At 36.3% G+C, this 20,107-nt stretch overlaps 1 protein-coding gene and 1 non-coding gene across 2 annotated transcripts in view; both read right to left on the minus strand.

Annotated features, from left to right (window-relative positions):
* The window catches only part of apbb1ip (amyloid beta (A4) precursor protein-binding, family B, member 1 interacting protein), a 49,133-nt gene extending 36,797 nt beyond the window's left edge, over positions 1-12,336 (minus strand). The window contains exon 1 of the mRNA XM_053234817.1: positions 12,157-12,336. The gene's annotated coding sequence lies outside the window, so the exon portion shown is untranslated. The remainder of the gene's footprint in view (positions 1-12,156) is intronic.
* Positions 9,205-9,277, minus strand: trnaf-gaa (transfer RNA phenylalanine (anticodon GAA)). Its single transcript has one exon. It is a non-coding gene; the product is annotated as a tRNA-Phe (tRNA).
* Positions 12,337-20,107: the final 7,771 nt, after the last annotated feature.

Below are 20,107 nucleotides of genomic sequence, written 5' to 3' on the forward strand. Positions count from 1 at the left end.
GTCTGGAGTGCGTTATTCTGCTTATATCACAGCAACTTGCCATCGATTACAATGTTTCATTTATTAATGAATGACACGTTGCACATTTTCACTGGTTTAATGCTGTGCAACGTTCGAGAAACAAGTTAGTTCCTGATTTCACTTTATAGCCACGATAAACAGTCATTCCCTCAACCTGCATCTTTCTCTCTCTCTCTCTCTCTCTCTCAAAAAAAACAAAAAAACACAGCTTGTCCAAGCTTTTACAGAGAAGCTGGAAAGTGTAAACTCCTCTGTCCTAAAGATTTCCTGGTGCTGTGAAACTTCACAAAGCACCATGTCTGTTATAAAGCGCTGACACTCGAGACTCCTTCCGTAAATGTTAAATAAATGTCTCCTAAGAAAAAAATTTCACCACATCAGCAATTACATGTTGTTCTTTGTTACAACGCTTTTTAAAAGATCAGTTTATTATTAGTCTTAGATTATTCAGGGCATCTACCGTATGAGTCCCTGAGTATGAGCTGTTACTATATATATATATATGTCCAAATGAGCACATTAATATAAACCTGTTGTTCATGCTACAGCCAGAACTGCTGTCCAAACTGTGCTGTTAGACATAAATAACACACACTTTCTGACCAATCACATTCAGGAATTCATCCATGCTGTGGTATAATGCAAAATAAATGTATAGACATGAGAGTGTGTTTTGTTCAAATACATGTAAAGACATTTTTTGGCACAGGGTCTCTTTAAATGCTGTTGGTGAAAGCAAAACTTGGTAATATTAAAATCATTTTGAAAATTCTTCTGATACATTCTGATACCTAATTCCCGAGAGGCTTTAATAAAATAATTACAATTAATTCCATCTTCGTATCCAAAACAACCATCTGCAGATGAAAACAGGCTGTGATTAATTATGGTGTGATTGATAAATGAACTGATTTGTATGAACTCTGCCCTGAATTTGGCACTTTTAGATCAAATCGCTTCAAACTGCAAATTAATTATAATACACATCTAAAAAGTATTTCTGATTAAATTTTAATTGGAGAAGAGATTTCTTTTAAAAGACTTACAGACAAATTATTGGAGACCAAATTGGGTACTAATAGCATCTTCAAATTATTCTTCAGAGTAAAATCCAAACATGTTTAAAGGGTGCATTTAATTTAAAATATATTGTGTTATACTACACACTTCTACCACAGTGCTGTTGAATTCTCAATTCTGGTTGGTCAGAAGGTGTTGATTAATCTTCTATAACAGCAGCTCTGACAATAGTGTCACTGCAAATCACAGGTTTCTATTAACACACACTTTCTAATAAGTTCTGTAGTAACAGCTTACACAGGCACTTTTATGAAGAGAACTTCACATAAACAGATTTAACATCATGTAACATTTTGTATGAGGATTTATTTTTATAAATAAGTATGATGTGTCATGCTTTACTAAATAAAAATTGTAATCGTTGGCAAAGAGGAATAAAACACTCAGTCGTGTTATGAGAAAATAATCAACGTTGTGGTGGTAACAGTAACTCCACCTTATCCTGGGTTATTCCTTACTCCACTTATAAATGTGCAAAGGTCTGCTGTATATTTTTGTCTTGCCTTTCAATAATTTTTGCTCAGAAGAAAACTCGTCAGAGACGAGCTGAAATTAGGTCTGTCAGTGCATGATTCACACATTTGTTCATCGTGTCTAAACGCCTAAGTTGCAGAATGAATGCAGGGGAGGAGCTACATAAACGCAGGCCACTGACTCACTGTACTGTGGAATAGTTTGGTTTGCACATCAGGCCCTCTCATAAGAGGAAATAAAGTGTCAGTGATGGCTCATTTTCTGTTTAACCTGCCACAGCCACGTCTTTGTGAAATATTTCCTTGCTTCCGCAATGCTTTCTGTTGATCCTCTGTTATCTACTAGATCTAGACTTCTTTATATCAAATATCATTTGGAAATGTGAAAACCACCACTTCATCACATCACAGAGGAATCTGTGAAATTGAAATTGACTCATTTTCAACAAACTCATGTGCTTGTTGAACATCCAGAATTATTCCCCCTTTCCTGTAAAGGGGAAAATAAGCTTCCACTCTTCTGGGAAGGCTTTCCACTAGATGTTGGAGCGTGGCTGTGGGGATATTTGTGTTCATTCAGCTGAACTCGGACACTCCAACCTTCACACACCATGTCTTCATGGAGCTCGCTTTGTGCACAGGAGCATTGTCATGCTGGAACAGCTTTGGGCCTCTTAGTTCCAGTGAAAGGAAACTGTAATGCTACAGCATACAAAGACAATTGTGTGCTTTAAACTTTGTGGAAACACGCTGGGGAAGAACCACATATGAGTCTGATGGTCAGGGGTGCACATACTTTTGGCCACATAGAGTAGCAAAGTGCAAAAAACAATCCATGTATCATCTGTTCAATCTATTTATCTATTATCTATCTATCAATCTCTCTCTCTCTCTCTCTATATATATATATATATATATATACATATATATATACACACACACACACACACACACACACACACACATAGACATAGACATAAAGAAAAGTCAGAAACAAACAAACTCGTGTTTTTCTTTTTCCATTCTATTTCTGCAAATCCAACCTGGATTTGTTTTATATTAAAATAAACATTCAAATCCTTAATTATTTGCTTTTTCTGATTTTTCTGATCTTAACAGTAAAACAGGAAATATGAAAAATGAAAATCTGCATGCAGGGAGAAAACTAAGGATTTAAACAAGAAAGATGTGGGGAAGCATGAGCATCCACAGGTTTTACCAAGATCACGATTTGAGAAGAAAAGTACAAGTGGATGACAATCTGCTAGAAATGTTAGCAGCTAGGAATTAAAATTGTTGAGCCCATAATATCATGCTGTATATCCTCCCTCATTCACCGACCTGGACACTGCCATTTCTAGCAGGTTGTCATCCATTTGTCCGTTTCTTCTGGTAAAAACAGACAAACTGTCAAAATATATTCCTAAAATTCAGTATATATTGTAAAACATCAAATTCAGAATCTAGAAGCTAAAATAGAAATAAATTTTTTTTTTGAAAACACATTGCCAGGGCAATAAATGGTTGAATTCAGAAAACAAGTCATCTTTCCTTTTTTCCTTTTCCATTATTAGTTTTGGATGATACACGGATGATATTTGGATTGAAAACACAACAGCAAATCAGAAAACACAATAATAACGCGGGAATCAAAACAGCAAATGAGAAAAGACAACAAACAAAACAAAACAAAACAAAAACACAGCGCATGTCAGTCTGAGAGGTGGTGGAAAATGAAGAGCTGGAGGATGGTTACAATGAGAGGAAATATGAGCATAAAAAATGAACACAGTGATGCTTTTATTCATGCTTATTTTTGTCAGGGGCATTCACATGATGATATTTTAACTGTTTATTTATCTGTTAACTCTTCATGGCATTAATAGGAGAATATGAATGTTGAAAACACACCTAAAGGAAGCTGAAGAACTACACTATGATAACATAAAATAACTTCACATTAAATCATTACAGACTGATTACAGATTACAGACTGATGTAATTCTTTTTCCCTGTGGTAGTCATGTGATACGTCATGTCCAATCAGCAGTGAGGATGTGATGTTCAATAAGGACTGCCCCTTTCCATTATGTGTTAATATTGATGTGTTTCTGAACTAGTGTTGTTGTGTTTTCAGATATGTTGTTATGTTTTTGGTTTTATTGTGGTGTTTTCTGATTTGCTGTTGTGTTTTCAGATATGTTGTTATGTTTTTGGTTTTATTGTGGTGTTTTCTGATTTGCTGTTGTGTTTTCAGATATGCTGTTATGTTTTTGGTTTTATTGTGGTGTTTTCTGATTTGCTGTTGTGTTTTCAGATATGTTGTTATGTTTTTGGTTTTATTGTGGTGTTTTCTGATTTGCTGTTGTGTTTTCAGATATGCTGTTATGTTTTTGGTTTTATTGTGGTGTTTTCTGATTTGCTGTTGTGTTTTCAGATATGTTGATATGTTTTTGGTTTTGTTGTGGCGTTTTTTGATTTGCTGTTGTGTTTTTGGATGTGCTGTTATGTTTTGGTTTTGATGTGGTGTTTTCTTATTTGCTGTAGCGATTTTGATTTTGTTGTAGCGTTTCCTGGTTTGCTGTTGTGTCTTTGGGCTGTTGTGTTAGGGCTGTTAATGTGATTTGCACTTGTGGGCCACCATAGCATATTAATGTCAGAATGTTACATTTACAAAATCTATGCAAAACTGCACAGATCTATCCATCTTTCTGTAATTTTTGGATTTGGAGTGGAGACTGATCTCAAACAGATGGTGTTTGTATCAGCAGCACCTGTGTGTGCTATATTATAACATATTTCTCTAGATTAAGCACTAAGGTGGAGCGTTGGTGTATTTTTTACTAGAGGAAGTGGTTAGAGCAACTCGATTTTGAAAGCATCAGTAAAGTTTCCAACAGGAAGCAGGCAGAAAATACTAAGCACTTCTGCCATGTTTGCATAAGTGTATAAAATAAGAAACTTGTCTTGCCACAATGCCAGCTTTTCTTCTTCAACACAGCAAAAACAGTATATCCTGTTAATTGTAAGATATTCAATTTTCATCACCTAAACACTGCATACTGTGCATTTTGTTAATTGCGTTGCATAATTGGGGGCAGAGTTTAATCTGATACTCAGAACAAAGCATTTTGTGTAAAGTTGGTTTTAGACTGTATGATTACGCCCTGTGTTCTGTGTCCTACTTAAGAACACTTTAGGAACTCTTTATAAAACAAAAACCTTTTGGGGGAACCCTTAACGGGTCTATGTAGGACCCTACAACGAATGTTTCCCCTTTTTGAAAAGGTTAGTTAGAGAGCTAGAACAATTAACCACTCAAAGAACCCTTATACAACTCCTTTCATAAAATGGAAACTCTTAGTTGTAGAGTAGTTGTTGAACCCTTAAAGGGTATGTTGTTTATAGAGCTAGAACCATTAGTCACCCAAAGAACTCCTTAGAAACTCTTTTCAAAAGGAAAAAAAAAGTTTTGTTGTAGGGGAACCCTAAAAGGGTCTATGTAGAAGCATACAATGAACACTTTCCAATTCAGAAAAAGGTTTAACCATTAACCATCCAAAGAACCCTTTAGAAACCCTTTCGAAAAGGAAACCCCTTCGTTGTAGGGTTGTAGCTGTTTAACCCTTAAAGGGTATATATAGACCCTAAACTAAAAGGTTTCCCCTTTAGAAAATGTTCCTTAATGAGCTAGAACCATTAACCATCAAAAAAAATTTAAGAGCTCCATTTTCCTAAAAGCTTTTTGTGGTTATTGTTGGGGAAAGCCTTGAAGGGACTATGTAGAAGCCTACAATGAAGAGTTTCCCTTTCAAAAAAGGTCCTTTAAAGAGAGAGAAAGAACCAAAGAACCACATAAAAACACTTTCCAAAGATAAAATCCTTTTCTGTAGGGTTGTTGTTGTTGTTGGGGAAATCTTCAAATGGTCAATGTGGAAAGCCTACGACGAATAGGTTCCCTTTAAGAAAAGGTTCTTTGGAGTGCTAGAACCATTAACCACCCAAACAACCCATTAAGAAACACCGTTTATTGGAGGATTTTTGTTGTTAGTGCTGCTGGGAAAACCCTTAAGGGATCTAGAACCCTGCGACAAAGCGGTTCCCTTTTAGCACGTCACATTATGCGTTGCATTCAACCTATAACCAAAATAGTTTTTTTTAAAGGTGTGTGATTTTTATCTGGGAGATTATGCTGAAAGTCTTGCAGTGTAATGTCACTGTAACTAAGTGACATATGCTGCAAAACAAACCTCCTTTTCTCACCTACACAATGATACCACTTTGTAGGGTAACACTGTGGTGCAGTGATTTCCTCCAATCTACATCCGTGATTTTCTTTCATTTTTCCTCATCTTTTTTTTTTTTTATTAATTACAGCTAGCGCAGGGCTTCCTAAACTTTTTGGGCCCCAAATAGACATTATGAATGTAATCTCATGCCTTGACCACCCAACATATTGTTTATTTTAGATTTATAATTTAAGAGTACTGTTTGAACATTTGAACAGTGTAAAGTTCAGTTAAGCGGCAACAAATCAGTCTAGCAGGAAGGGTGAGCTCACATTTTGTTCCACAGCTTGTCAAAAAGTCAGAAGGTGTTTTTGAAAGGGCGTGTCTCATTTCAAGCAATACATAAGGAATAAATCACAACAGGGCGGGTTGTTATGGGAAAATTATCCATGTCTTAGGTTTGTGATACATGGCTACATAAACTAGAGGGGACTGGTTTATTCTTGATGCATGACTCTGTGTGTGTGTGTGTGTGTGTGTGCAGAAGCAGCAGAAACACAAGTGACATTGTTCGTATACTTGCTTGCGTACTTTATGTACATCTGGAGGACTAAATGCCTCATTCACTACACGGCATTTCAGAGTTGAAACATTTCCATGTCTAACTATAAAATGTTCAGCAATTTCATACACTGCAACATTAAACACACGGGTGAACTCCGTTTCTCTTATAGCTTTCCGCCGTCATTGTGACTATTGTCATGATCTGTGTCTAAACCGAAAATTCTGACCTTACATTCGAAAGTATTTAGTCATCTAGAAAATCCAGAAGGCTGGTATTCAAAACAGATCTTTTGGTAGGTTTGAAGGCGACGTGAAGATTTTAAACACGCGTATCCAATTTGAGATGCAGCACTAGTTTGTTTAGTGTAGGTAGATGGACGGACAAATTTGTCCATTTTTATTGTTGAATTAATAGCACGTACACTCTTCATTTAAATGGCTTGTTTGAATGTGACTTTCAGCAACTTTTAACATAGAAGTACACAAAATCCGTTTTCATATTTAGAGCGATATTTCTAATATTACTTTGTAAAATAATTTAATAATTAAATTATATTAAAAAAGAGGAGAGATGACTTTCTCTCAGAATGTTATTTGTAAATCAAGCGACCCCTTGTTCGGGAACCCCTGAACTAGGGTAAATAATAAGGACATCTTTCATCATCTTTCAGCTCAGCAGCATGAGTGACTTCACAACATTAACCGTTTAGAACATTTGGATTGGATTTTGAACTGCAAACATCACTCAGCACACTATAACATAGAGCCACAGCTTCAGACGACTGATGGAGTGGAAAATATTTGAGCAATTGTACTATACTTAAGTATTATTTTGGTATTATTTTAACTTAATTACATTTCCAAGAAAAAAAGTTACTTTTTACTTCTTAATTTTTTTTATGTAGCCCATTAAAGTATGCATTACAATACTTGAAAGTCTCTTCTTCTCTCATACGGACAATAACTGTACACTATATACGTCAACAGAACAGGCTCACATGCATTTTATTTCCATTTCACTTTAAAGCATGTGATCAAATTCATCAGTGTAAAAAAACACTATCAAGGATCATGCAAATTCTAAAGTGATCTTCTCATGCTGCACAATATAGTTAGCGCTGTGGCTATCTGGGTGTGTCTGAAGATGGGTAAGTCATTTACAAAAAAATATTTACTTTTTTTTATTTTTTATTTTTACTTCATTCGCAATTTTTTAACTTTCACTTGAGTGCAATTTTTAGCTAGATTCTTCTGCTTTATTTGTGTAAGGTTTTGACACTATCTACACTTTCACTTTATATAAAATAATTTCCCAGTACTTTTCTACATCCTTGCTTATGTTGCAGAGAAGTGTGACTGGTGGACCATGCCAGCATCATAACAGAATCATGTCGCCTGCTGAAGCGCTGTGGTTTGAGCTCACAGACATTGTGGTAGATGTTGAGCAGGTGGGCAGGGTGGTGTGGATGATCTCTCATTTCGAAAGCGTTAATCATGAGCAGGGACAGCTGATACACATGCACTCTGCAAATAGATGCATCAAACTGTCTGATCTACATGGCACAAAGGCAGCAGAGGCTGGGTGAAAAGGTTCAATTTATTTCTGTTTGGCTCTCTGGAAGAACTCTGCATCAAAGGGTCTCTCTTTTGAAAAAAATGTTCTTCAGACAGCTAGAACCATTAACTGTCCAAAGAACCTTTTAGAAACACTTTGTTAAGGGTTGCTGTTTACCTTTTAGACCTCTTCCTAAAAGGTAAAATATTTGCTGTGCAGTTGTTGTGGTTGTTGTTAGAAGATTTAAAGGGTCTATGTAGAACCTACAATGAATGGTTTCCTTTTAGAAAAGGTTCTTTAGAGAGCTAGAGCATCCAATTAACCCTTTAGGAACTCCTTTCCTAACAGCGAAACCACTTAACTGGATTGTTGTTGGGGGAACCCTTAAAGGTATATGTAGAACTGTAAAACAACAGGTTACCATTTTAGAAAAGGTTCTTTAGGGAGCTAGAACCATTACCTATTCAAAGAATAAGTTTAACATCCCCTTTTTTAAAAGGAAAACTCTTTTTGTAGGGTTGTTGTTGTTGGGGGAACCCTTAAAGGTTATATATAGACGAATATAACGAAAGATTAGCTTTTTAGAAAAAGGTTCTTTCGAGACATAGAACCACTAACTGATCAGAGAACCCTTTAGAAACTCTCTTTCCAACAGGGAAACCGCTTGCTGCATGGTTGTTTTTGTTGGGATAGACCCCTTAAAGGCTATATATAGAACCCTAATAAAGATCCTTTTTAGAATAGATTCTTTAGAGCCCTTGAACCATTAACCATTAACTACCCTTTTTGGCACTATTTCTATTTTTTGAGAGATAAAATCACTAACTGTTCAGGGAAGCTTTCTAACAGGGAAACCCTTCTTTATAGGGTTGTTGTTTTTGTTAGTGAAGTGAAGTGACTTGTGGCCAAGTATGGTGACCCATACTCAGAATTTGTGCTCTGCATTTAACCCATCCAAGTGCACACACACAGTAGTGAACACATACACACCGTGAACACACACCTGGAGCAGGGGGCAGCTTTTTTTGGTGCGGCGCCCGGGGAGCAGTTGGGGGTTCGGTGCCTTGCTCAAGGGTCTCACCTCAATATCACTCGTGGTATTGAGGGTGGAAGAGAGAGCTGGTCATTCACTCCCCCCACCTACAATCCCTGCCGGACCCACGACCTTCAGGTTCCAAGTCCGACTCGCTATCCATTAGGCCACAACTGCCCAAAAGTGTTATGGGGAATGTGTACGTATACAACCTTAGAGAGAGTTGTTGCTTTCTGCAGTCTTCCCAGCTGCCGAAACCCGGGATCGAACCAGGGACCTTTAGATCTTCAGTCTAACGCTCTCCCAACTGAGCTATTTCGGCAGTGTCGTTGTTGTTGGGGAACCCTTACATGATCTATGTAGAACCCTTTAGCCACCCAAACAACCCTTTAGGAATTCTTTATAAAAGGTAAAACCTTTACTGAACGTTTGTTGCTGTTGTTGCGGGAAACTCTTAAAGAGTCTATGTAGAAAATGACAACAAAGGGTTTCACGTTTAGAAAAGGTTCTTTAATGAGCTAGAGCCATTAAACCTCCAAATAACCATTTAGGAGCTCTCTTTTCTAAAAGGGAAACCCTTTGTTGTAGAGTTCTTTAAGGGTTTACCCAACAGCAAAAACAACACTACCACAAAGGGTTTCCCTTTTAGAAACAATTCTTTAGAGAGTTAAAGCCATTAATCACTAAAAGAACCTTTTAGGACCCCTTTAGAATTTGGGCACCTTAATGTCATGTGTAACTTTCATAAAACCCAACCAAATTCATAAAGGTTTCAGTACCACTGATTTTCTTTGTACTTGCATGCGTACGTTAATAAATGACGATTAGCCATAAATTACCCAGCACAACTGATTCACCTCTAGCCACGCCCACAAAACTCCATAAAAGGCAAAGCTGACAGAGCTAAAAATGACCATAGACACATACCACCGCTTCCTTCTTTTATAGGGCGCCATTACTTTTTGTCCTACTTGAATACCTAGTCTTATTTTTCACAATTTATGGATTTATTGGAATTTGTCAAATAATTACTGAATGCTGCTTACCTGAATAGGAAAACACACTGCTGCAGGGTTCTACATGGATTATTTAAAGGGTGGAAACCAGGGAACCCCTAAGGGCTCTCTATTTAATGCTTTTTTATTACAGATGTGGTGAAACATTGTCGCTAAGTGGATGACAGAACTGAATTACTGCAATGTTCCCCTGACTGCAGTGATACTGTAATTGCTTTCATCACAATTACTTAAAACGATAACTTGTCATCGGAGTAAATCGGGTTCCAGATGGCAGACAGGGTTCTGCTTCACACTCCAAGGCCATTCTAAACATTTTAAATATCTCGTCTTCAGCTAAAGTATGACACGTGTGTTTATGTATGTTTTGTTCATCCAGACAAGACTTTAAGACATGCTTACGCCTAGCCTTTGTGTTTCCTCATACTGGTGTGAACTTTGCTCTGAAGCCATACTGGGTGTGGTGACCACTGAGAAGTGTTTGTTATTCTTGTTTAATGATAGTGATAGCTGAGGGTGAGTTGCAAAGCTCTGGTGAGCTAGCAACATTTTCTTATGTATTTTTAAACATTTTTATTTAAAAAAAAAAATCCTCATCCAACATGCCTTATCCAACATCATTCATATTTATTATTATTTGTTATTCATGGGATATTTATAATTAAAATCCAGTCCCGCTCATAGTCACATGACCTGCAGTCAGCAGTGATATGCTCACATCTATCTGTATATACATACTGCAGATCCTGGATCAGTTATTATAATAACAACCCTATATACACTGCACAACTATATACACACATCAGCTCCCGGATCAGTTATTACAATAACAACCCTATACACACTGCACAACTATATACACACAGCAGATCCCAGATCTGTTATTATAATAACAACCCTATATACACTGCACAACTATATACACACAACAGATCCCGGATCAGTTATTATAATAACAACCCTATATACACTGCACAACTATAAACACACAAGAGATCCCAGATCAGTTATTACAATAATAATCCTATATACACACACACAGCAGATCCCAGATCAGTTATTATAATAACAACCCTATATACACTGCACAACTATATACACACAGCAGATCCCAGATCAGTTATTACAATAATAATCCTATATACTGTACACACACAGCAGATCCCGGATCAGTTATTATAATAACAACCCTATATACACTGCATATCTATATACACACAGCAGATCCCAGATCAGTTATTACAATAACAACCCTATATACACACACAGCAGATTCTAGATCAGTTATTACAATAACATATCAACATACACACACAGCAGATTCTAGATCACACTCTCTCTCACACCCACACAAACACAACCCACACCCCCCCAGACACACACACGCATACACACACACACAGCTACACACACACACACACACACAGCAGATCCTAGTCAGGTTATTATAAAAACAAACCCACACACACACACTTACACAATATATATATATATATATATATATATATATATACAGACACACACATGCACACCTGTATACACACAGCAGGTCCTAAATCAGTTATGTTCGTGTGTGTGTGTGTGTGTGTGTGTACATAGGATGTCTGAAAACTTTGTATTTACCATTGTCTTCTAAAAATGCAGTACACCCCCCCACACAATACACCTATATACATACAGCAGTTTTTATAGTTATTAAAATCCCTCTCTCTCTCTCTCACACACACAGCATGCGTTTCTTATTGTAATAACTGATTTAGGACCTGCTGTGTGTATACAGGTGTGCATGTGTGTGCTGTGTGTGTGTGTGTGAGTATGTGTATATGCGCATGCACCTATGTACAGACAGAAGTTCATTCACACTGGTGTGACAAACTACCATCCTATTTATTATGATTTATTATTTCTTATTATCTTTTTTTTCTTTTATGTGTGTGTAAAACTACATCATAGGCAGTTGAGAAATCTGGGTGGAATCTCCATAAGACGACTCTGCCTTCTAAGTCAACATCTTTTACAATGAAAGAAAAGTTGGACTTTGATCCAGGTGAGTGGATTAGAAATCTCCGACAGGTACAGACAAAATCTGCTTATGGATGTGAACGGAGAGAAATCTTGTGAATACCGTTACACCAAGCGCTACACCTATCACACCCGTCTATTACAGAAAAAGGGCACATCTTACCTTTGACGTGATCCTCGACTCAGTGAGTAAATAAGAGTATCATAGATGACCGTTTTCTTCAGAGAAACAGCTTTTCTGCTTTACTTGTATTTTTCAGCTTGTGGGCAACACCCGCTCATGCAGATGGGTGCGTGGAGCTCGAGGGCGGCTGCAGGGCTGACTCTCTGTAGGTTTGCTAACTTCCTGTTGCATGCGGAAGTTCAGGTCCAGGCTTGTTCAGTGCATTCCAATGTGAGGGAGAGATTACACACACACACACACACACACACACACACACACACACACACACACACACACCGCTAACTCATATGCTTCTCAGTGGTGCACTAAAGAGACAGTCTGTAGATGAACCTGGTAAAGTGTGTTATCCCTAAAAATCTATAACTAGTGTTTAATAATCAAATTGGACATATGATTACTTTATCACTTTTTATTATATGTATATAGTTTTTATACAGTAACTATAACAGACACAGAAAAAGATAACAGTTTTGTTGTGCCTGAGGCTGAAATTCATCAAGAACACACATGAATTGTGTGTGTGTGTGTGTGTGTGTGTGTGAAGACATCTACTGAAAATAGCACTGTGAATACACATGGGTGGAAAAAGTGCTTACCCAATAAAAATGGGAAGAAGTGAGTCAAAATTGTAAAAAAAAAAAAAAAAAAAAAAAAAAAAAAAAAATGTACTGCAATATGTAAAAAGTTAGTTATCTGACCTGAAATTAGAAATCTGGACTTTTTTCCATCGTGGTTTCACAATTCGCAAGAAAAATAAATTTGTATTGTGGCGATACTGTACTTCCATAAGCGATACCCATGAGTCACTTGCGGTAAAAGTTGTTAAAAATTGTATTGTGTGTTTGACTGGTTGGTGGGTGGTAACGTAGTAAACTTTAAAAAAAATCAATGTCAAAATTATAATTTTTCTACAGTTATCAGACTATTTAAAACAGTTTCGTGGATTCAGTGTATGTATTTTATCAGTTTTTAGTCAAATAAGCCACAGCCTAAGTGCAGGGGGACGTCACTGCACATGATAAGTATCACGTCAGCTTTTCTGAGATACGCTGATTAAGAAAGGTTGCTTTCCTTTTACTAGTCACTGACGATCAAAACATTTGCCATGCATCTTCAGTAAGTCCTTGTGTCAGAAATTGAGTATACAAGTGATATTCTCACCTATACTCAATATACATTAATATTTTACCAGCTTTGTTGTATATATAGCTATATAGCTATATCTGAAAAAAAAACAACAACAGATAATTGTGTACTTTATAACCATCGGGGCACTATAGGGGTGCCATTTCTTTTGGAAACATGGTTCTTTCTCCTGTTTTTGGTTAGGTATGGAGAAATCAACATTTTTTTTTTTAAATAGTATTTAATTTAATTTTATTTTTGGAATAAGTAAGGTACTTAAAAAATCTCAGCGACATTGTTTTTTTCATAATTTTCAGTGCATTTGTATCAAAATGACAAATCTAGCATGTGGTCTCTTGGTTTACATTACCCCCCTCGCACCCTCGCGCAATGAGCATGATGTTAACTTGTTTTTAGAGATAAAAAAAGGAGTTACAAGGAATTCTTGATTAAAGTAGGTTTTTTTTTTTATATAGATTAGGGACATTTCTGTTAGACCAAAGAAAAAAGTCCCTTTTGTGTGTTTTCAGTCATGCATCACTAATGTGAAAGCGTCTACAAGGTTGTCTGAGTAGAATATGTTTGTGATTGTTATTGATATGGTAGCGTGAGTTGCAGTGGTATAAAGAGAAGAGCAGAGGCGCTGGAAGGGAAAGCCATGTCTATTTCCACTTAGTATTCGCTAATGTGGAAATGATTCAGTGCTCTGTAGAGGATATTCTTCAGATCTGGGGTTTTGGCTGAAACAGTTTGCGATCTGGCTTTCATAGAGCACAGGAAGACACTGGGAATTAAGAGACGGTGTCATCCCGTTTGAAATATATTTTCCAGGCTGAACTTAGAATTCCCTGTCGGATTGAGTATGAGCAGACTGGGAAAATGCCGAGATGATTCATCTCAGCTCAGAAGCATCACACGACTCATCATCTGTACTACAGTCATAGTAATGGGAATGGACTGCTCATGGTTAGATAAGACACAAGAACTGTTATAGAAACACTTAGAAATATGTTTATCAATAATATAAAGCTGACAGGGTTGAAAGCTTTAAATGCTTTAGCATGGTCTCTTTTGTATGATGCTAGCCTTATTCATTAGTCTTCAGTAGCCTTCATGGACACAGACTCACTGAAACTGGACAGTTGAAGACTGGAGAAAGACCAGGTGATTTTTTTTTCTTCTAATCTTCAACTGTTTGGCTGATCCTGTGCCCATGATAGCCTCAGATTCCTGTCCTTGGCTGACAGGAGTGGAACCTGATGTGGTCTTCTGCTCTTGTAGCTCATCCACCTCAATTCCTGGGCAGTTTAACTGCTCAGGACAAACAAGGGACTCATGAACAACTATCACGAAACATAAAAACAGTCACTGATCATCCAGGTAACACACACAGTATTAAGAATCAAGCGTATGTAAACTTATGAACTGGTTCATTTGTGTAAATTCAGTTATTATTGTGTCTTGGGGACTATATATAAACATCTGTTATGTGAAATAGCTTATCCAGAGCAGTAGTAAATAAAAAAAGCAAAATGTAATTTTTATGATCCCTCTTATTTTAAAAAAAATTATTAACATTTTGCAGATTCTGCAAGCCGTATGTAAACTTATGACCCCAACTGTCTATCACTTTTAATAAAGACTGAACTAGCAAACGACACTGGGCATGTGCAGTCGAAACCTCAGGCAACTCAGGCTTGATTACTCAAAAATGACTTTAATTATTTGAAATATGCTTATTTTAAAATGTTTTAAAATTGCTTGTTATTATTTCGTTGCACCAAAACATATTTAAATTGAATAGAAGCAAAATTTCATCATGTACAGTTTACTAGAGGTCAATCTTGCTGAAACATTTTAAAGTAGTAACGAGGGATGAAATTAACTAAAGTAACTCTACATTCTAACCTGAGGGTTTTTCTTTTCTTTTTTTTTTTTTTTTTTTTAAAGCTGTAACAAGGTTTCTACAAAGAGCCTTAGTTTAAGTATACTGAACGATTGTGTTTGCCTTAAAGACCATGTTGTGTATTCTAGCTTTCATGGCCTCCATACATTTTTGGGTACTCCACAAAAACCTTTCAGGACTTAAAAGAACCATTGTGAGGAGCAAAGGATGTTTTTTCTCTGTTTTAGATGGTTATTTTAGTAGAAACGGTTCTATCTTTACCAGTTATCCTTCCAAAGAACCCCTGAGGAACCTTTTTAAAGAGTGTAGAATCTGGACAAAATGTGTTGTGTTGTGTTGTGGATGTTCCCAAAAAGCCTTCACTTTATGGTATAAACATGAACGCCGGATCTTTGTATTATGCTGGTACTACAAAAACATTAAGAATCAGTTCTGAAGTGAGATCCATCTTCACCTTATCTACACATGTGGATAAAATGTGTTTTCCTGGAGAACGCAAACTTGTTCTTTCATTACAGAAACAGAGGAATAATAACTAAAGAATCAGGATATGAGGACATCTGAAATGACATTTCTGGTAGCTTTCCAGTTGAGCGCAGATCAGTTTGTTTGTAGAGCACGTGCACATGAAAGGGAAGGAGTTTGGGAGACGACCAGTGATGAAGATGAAGTCATTACTTAATTTCTGGGCAAAGAAAACGCTAACCTTGCTGCCAGAATTCCATGCAATTTACCAAGATTCAGGTTTCTGAGGTTAGCATGGTGCTAAGTGACCCTGTTTTCAAAATCAGCATAATTAGCATGAAATATTTCGTGTGAGGTTGTGATCATTTTGAATAGAGATTCATTCCTTCCTGTTGGAACTGCCTTTGCTTTGGAGGATGTCAGTTATTCTTTATTTCTATTTGAAACAGACGGACAGAAACAGTGATAAAGTGAAGGAGAGAACGATCTGAATGAATCCTGAAGACTTTGGCCATCATTAAGACTGGAGTAAGCAATCTAAGAGATCTGGATATCTTCAGATAGTGACCACAACGCACACACTGATCCAGGTTACTCACAGAGAATGCACTTAGGAACAGCAGGGTATTAGGGTGAGTCTATGACTGGGATTTATTTTTTTTAATTTTTTAACATTTAGCCATTCAAAAATGTGTTCCTCTCTGGCAACAATATCTCATATTATACAACGTTTCTTTGCTGGCTGCATTCTGCTCTTAAAGTTCTCTAAGCTCTCTGTACTCGTACTTTAAAGTTCGTCATTTCCAGGAAAACAAAATATAAAAAATAATCTGATGCCTCATTTTGTAACACTCTTGTGTTCATCCAGTTAAATGCTCTCTAGAACGTATATGCGGAGTTTGTGCAAGCTGGCTGTTATGTGACAGGTATGATTTATGGAGTGGCATTTTACCAACTTGGAGCTGTGTAGAAGTTGCTCTGACTTCCTGTTTCTAAAGGAAATATGTCACCATCGAATCATGGCTTTCACGCCATTTCATGGAGACTTTAAATGAGTAACAGGGTTGAAATGGACTGGGTTAAGGTTTGATTTTTTTTAAGCATAGAATTAAACAAAATGTGTTTAACTAGCATCCAACAGCTAACAGCATGAGGACATTAAGGACTTTCTAATTACTGAGTTAAAATGATTTTCTTTAAAATGGATCATTTTTCAATCTATAATTTGGGTAACAGGGTTTTGCTTTCAAAATCACATCAGTTAATATCATATCACTGAAAAGACAAAAAAAAAATGAGAGATTTTTCTTCTTCACATGATCATAAGGAAATTCAGATGATGCAACTTCCTGTTTAACATATGACTTGTAGAATATTCCAAATATTTCATAGGGGTGAATGTGTTCAAGTAACAGGGTTGTGGGACTAAAATGTAAATTTTTCATAATCTATAACGGATGACTCATGAAAAATGATTCAAGCATGAGATGATAAATAGATTTAAACATTAATGCAAAAAATACTAAGATGTATGAAGTATTTTAATACATATAATTCAAGATTTTGATTAATGATTATAAGTGTAGGTATAGTAGGACACCCCAAACATGGAATCGCTCATCACTCTGTCTTATACCAGTGTGTCATCTCATTTGTCTTTCTGATGAACGTAACTGAACTGAACAACATGACTACATTTTTGACATTGGGCCAATTCATCAGCTGTCAGAATAAAACTTCAGCACTGTTCATTTCCTTTATCCGAAGCGGACGTGGCATATTTACGTTCTCTTTCACATATGCGTTCAATCAGAAACTCTTGTGTGATGAAAAAGAGGCTCTGAAATGATCAGCAACTGTAATGTGATTTCCATAAGCCGTTATTTAGCCCATGTTTAAAGGGTGATGACAGCTGATGCTATGCGGTATATGAACTCAGAACAGGGTTAAGCTGGAATAATGCTAAGAATGCTAAGCTTTAGCTTTGCCGACTTTGTTTGGTCTGCATTAATTATTAGATTTTGATCTTTTCAAATGCTGTGTTACACTGCTACTGAGTCAAAATATGCCTGTCTGCCTTTTCTTTCACCGTTTAGTAGTCGTTTCGTGCTCCCAGCCGTCTGTGCACTTGACCATTTATGGAGTTTTGTGGGTGTTACTAAATTCAAATCAGCTGTGTTGGGAATGTGCTTTGCACTTTACAGTTGATCAAAATACACATCAGTAAAAAAATAAATAAATAAATAAAAAATCAGCATTTCTGAAACTTTTGTACATTTTAGTTCTGTTTGGTTTACGCAAACATTTACAAATAACTTTACTAAAAGTTTGATAAAAGAGGCTCAATGTTTTTTTTGTATATTTATTTAACATGTAATACATTTTATCCATATATAGTAACATTTAATTTTGTGAAACATCTGCAAAACAAGTTCCTGTTCTCATTATCACTTACATAATAACAGCTATAAACAATCGCTATTTTTTGCTTTCCCCTGAAACGGTTTACAAAGCGCTGACCCATTTCCAATAATGTTGTTAACGATCATACCTTTTTCTGTTAGATAGCATGTGTTTAATCAGTTTATTATTAGACTTAGATTATACACTGCTTATACAGCTGTGCAAGTTGTTACTATAGAATCGATAACATACTACAAAGAGAGCATTCATATGAACCTGTGATTTGTAGCTGCACTACTGTGAGATCTGCTGTTGTAGAAAACTAATCAGAACTGAGAGTTCATTAGCGCTGTGGTATGTTTTATTTTACCTACAGTATATCCCACAGATGGTTTTCAATTATTTTCTTGCCTCTATGGTAACTATTGTTATGAACCACAATGCAAAGGAAAAAAAAAAAAACAAAACTTTAACCACACCTTCAGGTACTGTAATTACTCTATTTATCTATCTATCTGTCTATCTGTCTGTTTAATAAGTTACACAATCAGGACAGAAACACAAAGAAACATTACCCATTGTGTGTATAATGTTTTTGTTTTTTTTTAAAAAAAGGCCACCACTGAGGCATATGTATGTAGCATCCATTAAAAATGTTCCACAATGTTCCTACAGACTGTATTTTTCTCGAAACATATCAGGATGAAGGATAAAAAAATATCGCAAATACTTTCATACCTGGCTGAATTTGGTTCCCAGCACACAGAAGGCAGCCATGTTGTTTGATTTTAGAGACTATGAGACTCAGAATATCAGGATTCTTCCCACCACATGATGTTATTATGATGTTATTATATAAGTGTGTACTGATGTGGTATGTATTTCTGGCCATATTTAGTTGCAAGGAAACATAAATTGAGTGTTTTAAACAATTGCTTAACGGGGTCTCTGATATCAGGCTAATATATCAGGCTATCATAGCTAATGGTGTCACGTCCCCGGACAGGCCCACGTCTAGTCGTCGAAGGTTGCTGTCACTGGAAGTCGGCATCTCTCATTGAAAATGAATGATCTCCTGTCACTTTGTCGCTGCGAGTTGCTGCATGTGTAACTTAATGTAACTTAATGGTTAAAGCACATGTAGCTTAAAAAGAATTCTCCTTTATAATCTATTGAAGAGGCCTGGTGTGACTGAAGACAGCAAAATGTAAAGTCAGTTCATTTATCGATCAATATATATATATATATATATATATATAAACATCTGTTGGCTGATGCCGTTAAGCAATTGTGGAGGGAGAGTGTTTGGAAATAAAATTCACCAGTGGCAAAAAGCACACGCTGCTTCTCCTTCATCTCATATGATACGATGCATATATACACTGGTGAATTTGATTTCCAAACACTCTCCCTCCAGAATGTTTCATTTTAGCAGCAAGAAAACTGATTTGTTGTTAAAAGTGGAATGCGAGTTGAAAGAAGTGTGATCATGTGACATGAATCATGTGACTCTGGATGACTCAGTGCAGATTATTAGACTGGGATTTCCTAACTTCTCCATCAGTTCTGTCACATTCATAAAAAATATTGCTTATTGCAACTACTTTTTTAAAATAAATATACATGTCTATAAATATTGTAGAGGTCAAAAAACCCAATATGGAACAAAATATATTGTGATATGCTAAAAAAATGACTATACATTACATTTATGCAATATATTCCCTAATACACACGTACTGTATGAAGTGTATGAACATATTTACGCTTAATGTACATTTTCAACATCTTTGAAACAAGTTAGTGCCTGTTCTCACTTATAGCAACTATAAACACTCATTCCTTCACAAGCTTCTCTTTTTCCTCTCTCTTGAAGTTAATAAAAAAAAATCACAGTTTGTCATGGTACTGAGAAAAATGTAACTTACTGACTGTTACAAAGTGCTGACACTGGAGACTCCTTCCATAAATGTTAAATAAATGGCTCCTTAAAGAAAACTTCACATCAACGATTAGCCATATTTCTTTGTT

Source organism: Pangasianodon hypophthalmus, chromosome 1 (assembly GCF_027358585.1).
Source record: "Pangasianodon hypophthalmus isolate fPanHyp1 chromosome 1, fPanHyp1.pri, whole genome shotgun sequence".
NCBI classification, from domain to species: Eukaryota; Metazoa; Chordata; class Actinopteri; order Siluriformes; family Pangasiidae; genus Pangasianodon; species Pangasianodon hypophthalmus.